The 9,790-nt window shown below is 43.0% G+C and overlaps 1 non-coding gene across 1 annotated transcript; it reads left to right on the forward strand.

Annotated features, from left to right (window-relative positions):
* Positions 1-5,355: 5,355 nt before the first annotated feature.
* Positions 5,356-5,428, forward strand: trnar-ccu (transfer RNA arginine (anticodon CCU)). The gene has a single exon. It is a non-coding gene; the product is annotated as a tRNA-Arg (tRNA).
* The last annotated feature ends 4,362 nt before the right edge of the window (positions 5,429-9,790 follow it).

Raw genomic sequence — 9,790 nt, forward strand, 5'->3', positions numbered from 1 at the left:
TGAGATTAGAAAACAGTTCTACACACGAAGGGTGGTAGAAGTTTGGAACTCTCTTCCGCAAATGGCAATTGATACGAGCTCAATTGCTAAATTTAAATCTGAGATAGATAGCTTTTTGGCAACCAAAGGTATTAAGGGATATGGGCCAAAGACAGGTATATGGAGTAAGATCACAGATCAGCCATGATCTTATCAAATGGCGGAGCAGGAACGAAGGGCTGAAAGGCCTACTCCTGTTCCTATGTTCCTATGTTCCTTAGGCTGCATATGTACTTATCTGGGCCGAGTGGCCTAATGGATAAGGCACTGGCTTCCAGAGTTAAAGATTGTGGGTTTGAGTTCCATCTTGGGTGATATTGGTTTTAAATCTGTGAAAACAAGCTCTTTGTCCACATTGCTGAAATATGTCGCAATCAAACAGCTCAGTCAGGAGAGCAGTCTTCCAAATCAATGAAGATGGCAGCCAGGGAAGCAAGGAAATATCCAATATCTGCAAAACCACTTGCTTTTCACCGACAGTCAACATTTTGCCCACCACTCAACTGTACCAATTGCCGATGCACAAAATCAAGTCAGATCCTGTCACATCGTTGCTGGGATCTTTGGAACTGATCCAATGTGATTGTGTGTGAAAAGAAAGGGATGGCCCATAAAAAGGCATCAATTTGGCAGTGAATAGACAGGGACAAGGGGACAAGTTGCAAACACTAAATTAGAATTTTGTATATCCCCAGTGGCCTAATGGATAAGGCACTGGCTTCCTAAGCTAGGGATTGTGGGTTCAAATCCCATCTGGGGTGAAACAAACTTGCACTGTGTAACAAATCATAAAACACTTTCAATCAACTGTTGTGTGACAGTTTGGTCACTTAAATTTTAACTTACCAACCAATCGAGGTGGCTCCTGTCCAGTTTTCACTCTGTCACTTCTTTCCAGTGGCACAAACCAATGCAATGCTTCCACCAAGCTGTGTTCCAACCCAATATCTGATTAAAAACAAGGACATATAAGGTAGCCAAACTTGGTGGGAGGACAGAAGATTGGGAAGTCTTCAAAAGACAGCAAAAAGTAACTCAAGGATTGATTAAGAAAGGGAAGATAGATTATGAAAATAAATTAGCAAGAGTTTCTATAGTTATATAAAAAGAAAAAGGGTGGCTAAGGCAAACGTAGGTCCCTGAGAGGATGAGACCGGGAAATTAATGGTGGGAAACATGGAGATGGCAAAAATGCTGAACAAATATTTTGTTTCAGTCTTTACGGTAGAGGACACTAAGAATATCCCAACACTGGACAAACAGGGGGCTCCAGGGGGGGAGGAGCTAAATACGATTAAAATCACTCAGTAAATTAATGGGACTTAAGGCGGATAAATCCCCTGGACCTTATGGCTTACATCCTAGGGTCTTGAGGGAAGTGGCAGTAGGGATTGTGGATGCTTTGGTAATAATTTTCCAAAATTCTCTGGACTCGGCAAAGGTCCCGGCAGATTGGAAAACTGCTAATGTAACACCCTTATTTAAAAAGGGTAGTAGGCAGGAGGCTGGAAATTATAGACCAGTTAGCCTAACATCTGTGGTGGGTAAAATTTTGGAGTCTATTATCAAGGAGACAGCAGCGGAACATTTGGATAAACATAATTTAATAGGACAAAGTCAGCATGGCTTTACGAAGGGGAAGTCATGTCTGACAAATTTGCTGGAGTTCTTTGAGGACATAACGTACAGGGTGGATAAAGGGGAACCAGTGGACGTAGTGTATTTAGACTTCCAGAAGGCATTCGACAAGGTGCCACATAAAAGATTATTGCTCAAGATAAAGAATCACTGGATTGGGGGTAATATTCTGGCATGGGTGGAGGATTGGTTATTGAACAGGAAGCAGAGAGTTGGGATAAATGGTTCATTCTCGGACTGGCAAACAGTGGCCAGTGGTGTTCCACAGGGGTCGGTGCTGGGTCCCCAACTCTTTACAATCTATATTAACGATTTGGAGGAGGGGACCGAGTGTAACATATCAAAGTTTGCAGATGATACAAAGATGGGAGGGAAAGTAGAGAGTGAGGAGGACATAAAAAACCTACAGGGGGATATAAACAGGCTGGGTGAGTAGGCGGAGATTTGGCAGATGCAATACAATATTGGAAAATGTGAGGTTATGCACTTTGGCAGGAAAAATCAGAGAGCAAGTTATTATCTTAATGGCGAGAAACTGAAAAGTACTGCAGTACAAAGGCATCTGGGGGTCCTAGTGCAAGAACATCAAAAAGTTAGTATGCAGGTGCAGCAGGTGATCAAGAAGGCCAACGGAATGTTGGCTTTTATTGCTAGGGGGATAGAATATAAAAACAGGGAGGTATTGCTGCAGTTATATGAGGTATTGGTGAGACTGCACCTGGAATACTGCATACAGTTTTGGTGTCCATACTTAAGAAAAGACATACTTGCTCTCGAGGCAGTACAAAGAAGGTTCACTCGGGTAATCCCAGGGATGAGGGGGTGGACATATGAGGAGAGGTTGAGTAGATTGGGACTCTACTCATTGGAGTTCAGAAGAATGAGAGGCGATCTTATTGAAACATATAAGATTGTGAAGGGGCTTGATCGGGTGGATGTGGTAAGGATGTTCCCAAGGATGGGTGAAACTAGAACTAGGGGGCATAATCTTAGAATAAGGGGCTGCTCTTTCAAAACTGAGATGAGGAGAAACTTCTTCACTCAGAGGGTAGTAGGTCTGTGGAATTTGCTGCCCCAGGAAGCTGTGGAAGCTACATCATTAAATAAATTTAAAACAGAAATTGACAGTTTCCTAGAAGTAAAGGGAATTAGGGGTTACGGGGAGCGGGCAGGAAGTTGGACATGAATTTAGATTTGAGGTTAGGATCAGATCAGCCATGATCTTATTGAATGGCGGAGCAGGCTCGAGGGGCCGATTGGCCTACTCCTGCTCCTATTTCTTATGTTCTTATGAGGGGACAATGCCACCTCCACGTTCCGGGCAGATAATCCAGGGGGCTAGACTGTCACTTAGATTTAGCAGCAATAAACTGGGAACAGCTACTTGAGGGTAAATCAGTGTCGGAGCAGTGGGAGACATTCAAGGGGTTCAGGGTAAACATGTAGCCAAAAAGAAAAAGGGAGGGGCTGCCAAATCTAGAGCCCCCTGGATGTCAAGAAGCATTCAGGGTAAGATAAAGCAGGAAAAGAAAGCCTATGATAGACAATGGGAACTCAATACTATGGAAAGTTTAGAGGAGTATACAAAGTGCAGGGGTGAAGTTAAAAAGGCAATTAGGAAAGCAAAGAGAGGGGATGAAATATATTAGCAGGTAAAATCAAAGAAAACCCAAAGATATTTTATAAATACATTAGTGCAAGAGGATAACGAAGGAAAGAGTAGGGCCCATTAGAGACCAAAAAGGTAACCAGTGTGTGGAGGTGGAAGACGTGGGTCTGGTTCTTAATGAATACTTTGCATCTGTCTTCACAGAGAGGGATAATGCAGGGATTGAAGTTAAGGAGGAGGAGTGTGAAATATTGGATGGGATAAACATAGTGAGAGAGGAAGTATTAAGGGGATGAGCATCTTTGAAAGTGGATAAATCACCAGGGCCGGATGAAATGTATCCCAGAGAGGAAATAGCGGAGGCTTTAACATTAATTTTCCCTGTGGGGTGATTTGATTGAGGTGTACAAAATTATCAGGAGCCTCGATAGAGTGGATAGGGAGGACCTATTTCCCGTGGCGGAGGGATCAATAACCAGGGGGCATTTGGTAGAAGGATTAGGTTGGAAAGGAGGAAAAATTTTTCACCCAGAGGGTGGTGGGGGTCTGGAACTCACTGCCTGAGAGGGTGGGAGAGGGAGAAACCCTCAACTCATTTAAAAAATACCTGGATGTGCACCTGAACAGCCGTGACCTGCAGGGTTACGGACCAAATGCGGGAAAGTGGGATGAGGCTGGGTGGCTCGTTTCTCAGCCGGCACGGACACAATGGGCCGAATGGCTTCCTTCTGTGACGTAAAGTTTCAATGATAATCCCTCTCTATCTCCTTTCTTCATTTTACCCAACAGCCCAGGCACACTTGCTACTTCGAAATGTGGGCACACAATTACATTCCATGTACGATTCATGTTATCAGATTCAGTGGCAAAATACATCACACATTCTTCTTCCAGGCTGGAAAATTCCATCTTCAAATGCTCTCTGGGCTACCGCATTACAAAAATACTCGGCAAGCAAACGCGCAGTGTGCTGGGGTACTGAGCTGCACAGGCCAGGCAGTTGCCAGACTCAATACCTGCTGTGAGCTGAGGTTTGCTCCTCTCAGCCAGGGGAGGTAGTGAACAGATACAGTGAGCAGATTGACAATAATCAAGCTTCAATCACACAGATTATTTGGGACCCATCTGTGCACGACAGCATCAAATGCCTTCACCTTCATGATGTGGAAGAAACATAATGATTTATTTGATGATGATTGACATCATTCCCTTGTTGAACTCTTACGAACACTTGCGAATCTCTGAAGGAGTCTCCAGCCCGCTAACAGTTGTCACCAAATATCAAGGTCCATTGCAAGTCAGAGCATATATCCAGCAATAGAAGCCTAATCAACGTAGCGGTGCTTGTCAAATTGAAGGGCAGCATGCTGAAGGAAAGATTTGTAAACCTGATTCCGAATGATAAGCAGTGATATTTCCAAGATAGTAAAATGTATAATTTCGCATGAGGCTTCAGGAAATCGAATGAGCTCACAACAACTACCAATCACTGCTAAAGTGTGTGGAATTGGTAGATATGTTAATGGAAACAAAGTGAGTGGCCACAAGGACATGTAGAATATAGTGAGAATGGAGAGCACTGACCAAGTGCACCAAGGCTGCTCATGCATTCAGCTTGCTCTGGTGGCCTAATCGATAAGTCACCGGCATCCGGAGTCAGGGAATGTGGGTTTTAGTCCCATCTGGGGTGAGCTTGGTTTTAAATCATCTTCAATCTGTGAAAACAAGCTCTTTGTCCACATTGGTGGAATATGCAGCAATCAAATAACCAGGTCAGGAGAGCAGTCTTGCAAATCAATTAAAATTGCAACCAGGGCAAGCAAGGAAACCTCTGCAAAGCCACTTGCTTTTCACCGACAGTCAACATTTTGCCCAGCACTCAACTGTACCAATTGCTGACGCACAAAATCAAGTCAGATCCTGTCACGTCATTGCTGGGATCTTTGGAACTGATACAATGTGAGTGTGTATGAAAAGAAAGGGATGGCCCATAAAAAGGCATCAAATTTGGCAGTGATTAGACACAGACAAAGGGACAGGTTACAAGCACCAAGTTGGAATTTCATACAGCCCCAGTGGCCTAATGGATAAGGCACTGGCCTCCTAAGCCAGAGATTGTGGGTTCAAGTCCCATCTGGGGTACAACAAACTCCAGCTGTGCAACAAATGCTAAGACACTTACAGTCAACTATTGTGTGACAGTCAGGTAGTTTCAATTTCAACTTACCAATCCAGGTCATTCCTGTCCAGCACCCTTCTCACTCTGTTGCTTCTTGCCAGTGGCACAAACCAATGCAACACTTTATGCTTAATATTATTATCTAGATTATGAATTTAATAATCTAGATATCTATTCTTTGATCCCGAAACTCATACTTCTCCAATACCGTCAGCGTCACTGAGGGAAAAGCAGGATTTGCGAAAACACAGTTTACCACATTACTGTGTTTGCAGGTTTTCAAATGTCTTTGTTTAAAAGGGGGTATGAACACCACAATGTCCGTCATCGTCAAAAACATCATTATGTTACTTCCATATCATGAAGGTGAAGGCATTCGATGCCGCACTGCACAGGTGGGTCTTAAGAAATATACAGTCGAACATCATGGAGGAAGAACAGGATCTTGTGGACTGAAGAGCTGAAATAATCTCAGGCCGCATTAAGCAAACTCGCTGGTTTAAAGGTTGCAAATATATTAATGATTTGCCTAATCTGTGTATCAATTGTTTAAACATTACATAATAACATTGCAAATTATTAAGTACAATGGGATTTTATGGAGGAAAGTCACATGTATAGTTTGATTTTGCTTCATGAATGCTCGTAGGAATTATAACATCATGAAATAATTATTTTTGATAAACGAAACTACCATGAATGAGGGTGACTTTCTTTGCTTGACGATTCGTCCAGTTCCAAGAATCATAGGAAATAAGACATACCCTACAACATCATTGCCTTGTGTTTTTGAACCCATACGAACCCTCGCGAGTCTCTGATGGATTCCCCAGCCCGCTAACAATTGTTACCAAATATCAAGGTCCATTATAAGTCAAAGTATATATCCAGGAATAGAAGCCTCATCAACGTAGTGGTGCTTGTCAAAGCTGAAGGAAAGCTTTGTAAACCTCCTCCCCAATGATAGGCAGTGACATTTCCAAGATAGTAAAATGTACCATTTAGCATAGAATCATGGAATGGAGACAGCGCAGAAGGAGGCCATTCGGTCCATCGAGCCCATGCCAGGTCTTTGTGAGAGCAATCCAGTGAGTCCCATTCCCCCACTTTTTCACGTAGCCCTGCAAATTTTTTCCCTTCAAGTATTTATCCAATTCCTTTTTGAAAGCTATGATTAAATCTGCTTCTACCACCCTTTCAGGCAGAGCATTCCAGATCATAACTACTCGCTGCGTGAAAACGTTTATCCTCATGTCACCTTTGGTTCTTTTGCCAATCACCTTAAATCTGTGTCCTCTGGTTCTTGACCCTTCCGCCAATGGGAACAGTTTCTCTTTATTTACTTTATCTAAACACTTCATGATTTTGAACATGTCTATCAAATCTCCTCTCAACTTTCTCTGCTCTAAGGAGAACAATCCCAGCTTCTCCAGTCTATCCACATAACTGAAGTCCCTCATCCCTGGAACCATTCTGGTAAATCTTTTCTGCACCCTCTCTAAGACCTTCACATCCTTCCCAAAGTGCGGTGGCCAGAATTAGACACAATACTCCAGTGGTGGTCGAACCAGTGTTTTATAAAGGTTCAACATAACTTCCTTGCTTTTGTACTCTTTGCCTCTATTTATGAAGCCCTGGATCCCGGATGCTTTTTTAATCGCATTCTCAACCTGTCCTGACACCTTCAAGATTTGTGCACATATACCTCCACTTCTCTCTGTTCCTGCACCCCCTTTAGAATTGTACCATTTAGTTTATATTGCCTCTCCTCATTCTTCCTGCCAAAATGTATCACTTTGTGTTAAATTTCATCTGCCATGTATCCGCCCATTCCACCAGTCTGTCATTGTCCTCTTGAAGTCTATTAATATCCTCCTCACTGTTCACTACACTTCCAAGTTTGATGGTATCTGCAAATTTTGAATTTGTGCCCTGTACACCCAAGTCCAAGTCATTAATATATATCAAAAAAAGCAGTGGTCCTCGTCCCGACTACTGGGGAACACCACTGTATACTTCCCTTCAGTCCGAAAAACAAACATTCACCAACACTCTCTGTTTTCTGTCACTTAGCCAATTTTGTGTCAATGCTGCCACTGCCCCTTTTATTCCATGAGCTTTAATTTTGCTGACAAGCCTTTATCAAATGCCATTGAAAGTCCATATACACAAGGTCAACCGCAGTGCCCTCACCAATGCTTTCTGTTACCTCATCAAAAAAATCATTCAAGTTCGTTAAACACGATTTGTCTTTAACAAATCCATGCTGGCTTTCCTTTATTAATCCACACTGGTCCAAGGGACTATTCATTTTGTCCCAGATTATCGTTTCTAAAAGCATCGCCGCCACCATGGAGCTTCAGGAAATCAAATGCACTCACACCCACTACCAATCATTGTTAAATCATGTGGAATTGGTAGATATGTTGATGAAAGAAAAGTGAGCAGCCACAACGACAGGTGAATGTAGTGAGAATGTCGAGCACTGACCAAGTACATCAAGGCTGTTAACACAATCGTGTAAGTTTCGTGGCCTAAAGGAAAAAGTGATGAATTCCAGAAAGAAGGGTTTGTAGGTTCACAGTCCCATCTGGGGTGCACTTGGTTTTAAATCATCTTCATTCTGTGAAAACCAGCTCTTTGTCCACATTGCTGAAATATGCAGCTTTCAAATCGCTGAGTCAGGAGAGCAGTCTTGCAAATCATTGAAACTTACAGCCAGGGCAAGCAAGGAAACATCTGCAAAGCCACTTGCTTTTCACCTACAGTCAACATTTTGCCCAGCACTCAACTGTACCAATTGCTGACGCACAAAAGCAAGTCAGATCCTGTCACTTCGTTGCTGGGATCTTTGGAACTGATACAATGTGATTGTGTATGAAAAGAAAGGGATGGCCCAGAAAAAGGCATCAAATTTGGCAGTGAATCGATAGGGACAAAGGGGCAAGTTGCAAGCACTAAGCAGAAATTTAATCTAGCCCCAGTGGCCGAACGGATAAGGCACTGGCCTCCGAAAGCAGGGATTGTGGGTTCAAGTCCCATTTGGGGTGAAATAAACTCTAACTATGCAACAAATGTTGCAACACTGAGAGTCAACTGTTGTGTGACAGTTTTTCATTTAAACTTACCAACCAATCGAGGTGGTTCCTGTCCAGCACCCTTCTCACTCTGTCACTTCTTTCCAGTGGCACAAACCAATGCAATGCTTCTACCAAGCTGTGTTCCATCCGAATTCTGAGGGGACAATGTCACCTCCACATTCCAGGAAGATAATCCAGGGGGCAAGACTGTCACTTAGATTTAGCAGAAGGAAACAGCTCCTTGAAGGTCGAGCAGTGGGAGACATTTCAGGGGTTCAGGGTAAACATGTTCCCACAAAGAAAAAGGGAGGGGCTGCCAAATCTAGAGCCCCCTGGATGTCAAGAAGCATTCAGGGTATGATAAAGCAGAAAAAGAAAGCCTGTGATTGTCACCGGGAACTCAATGCAACAGGAAGTTTAGAGGAGTATACAAAATGCAGGGGTGAAGTTAAAAAGGCAATTTGGAAAGCAAAGAGAGGGGATAAAATATATTAGCAGGTAAAATCAAAGAAAACCCAAAGATATTTTATAAATACATTAGTGCAAGAGGATAACTAAGGAAAGAGTAGGGCCCATTGGAGACAAAAAAGGTAAACTATGTGTGGAGGTGGAAGATGTGGGTTTGGTTCTTCACAATTGAGAGGGATAATTCAGGGATTGAAGTTAAGGAGGAGGAGTGTGAAATATTGGATGGGATAAACATAGTGAGAGAGGAAATATTAAGGGGATTAGCATCTTTGAAAGTGGATAAATCAACAGGGCCGGATGAAATGTATCCCAAGCTGTTAAAAGAAGCCAGGGAGGAAATAGCAGAGGCTTTAACATTCATTTTCCAAACTTCACTGGATACAGGAATGGTGCCGGAGGATTGGAGGACTGCTAACGTTGTACCGTTGTTTAAAAAGGGAGCGAAGGATAGACCGAGTGATTACAGGCCAGTCAGCCTAACCTTGGTGGTGGGCAAATTATTGGAATCAATTCTGAGAGACAGGATAAACTGTCACTTAGAAAGGCACGGACTAATCAAGGACAGTCAGCACGGATTTGTTAAGGGGAGGCGTGTCTGAATAACTTGATTGAATTTTTCCAGGAGGTGACCAGGAGGATTGATGAGGGTAGCGTAATTGATGTAGTCTACATGGATTTTAGCAAGGCTTTTGACAAGGTCCCACATGGCAGATTGGTCCATAAAGTAAAGGCCCATGGGATCCAAGGGAATGTGGCAAATTGGATCCAAAATTGGCT

The sequence above is a fragment of the Heptranchias perlo genome, chromosome 11, assembly GCF_035084215.1.
Source record: "Heptranchias perlo isolate sHepPer1 chromosome 11, sHepPer1.hap1, whole genome shotgun sequence".
Lineage (NCBI taxonomy): Eukaryota > Metazoa > Chordata > Chondrichthyes > Hexanchiformes > Hexanchidae > Heptranchias > Heptranchias perlo.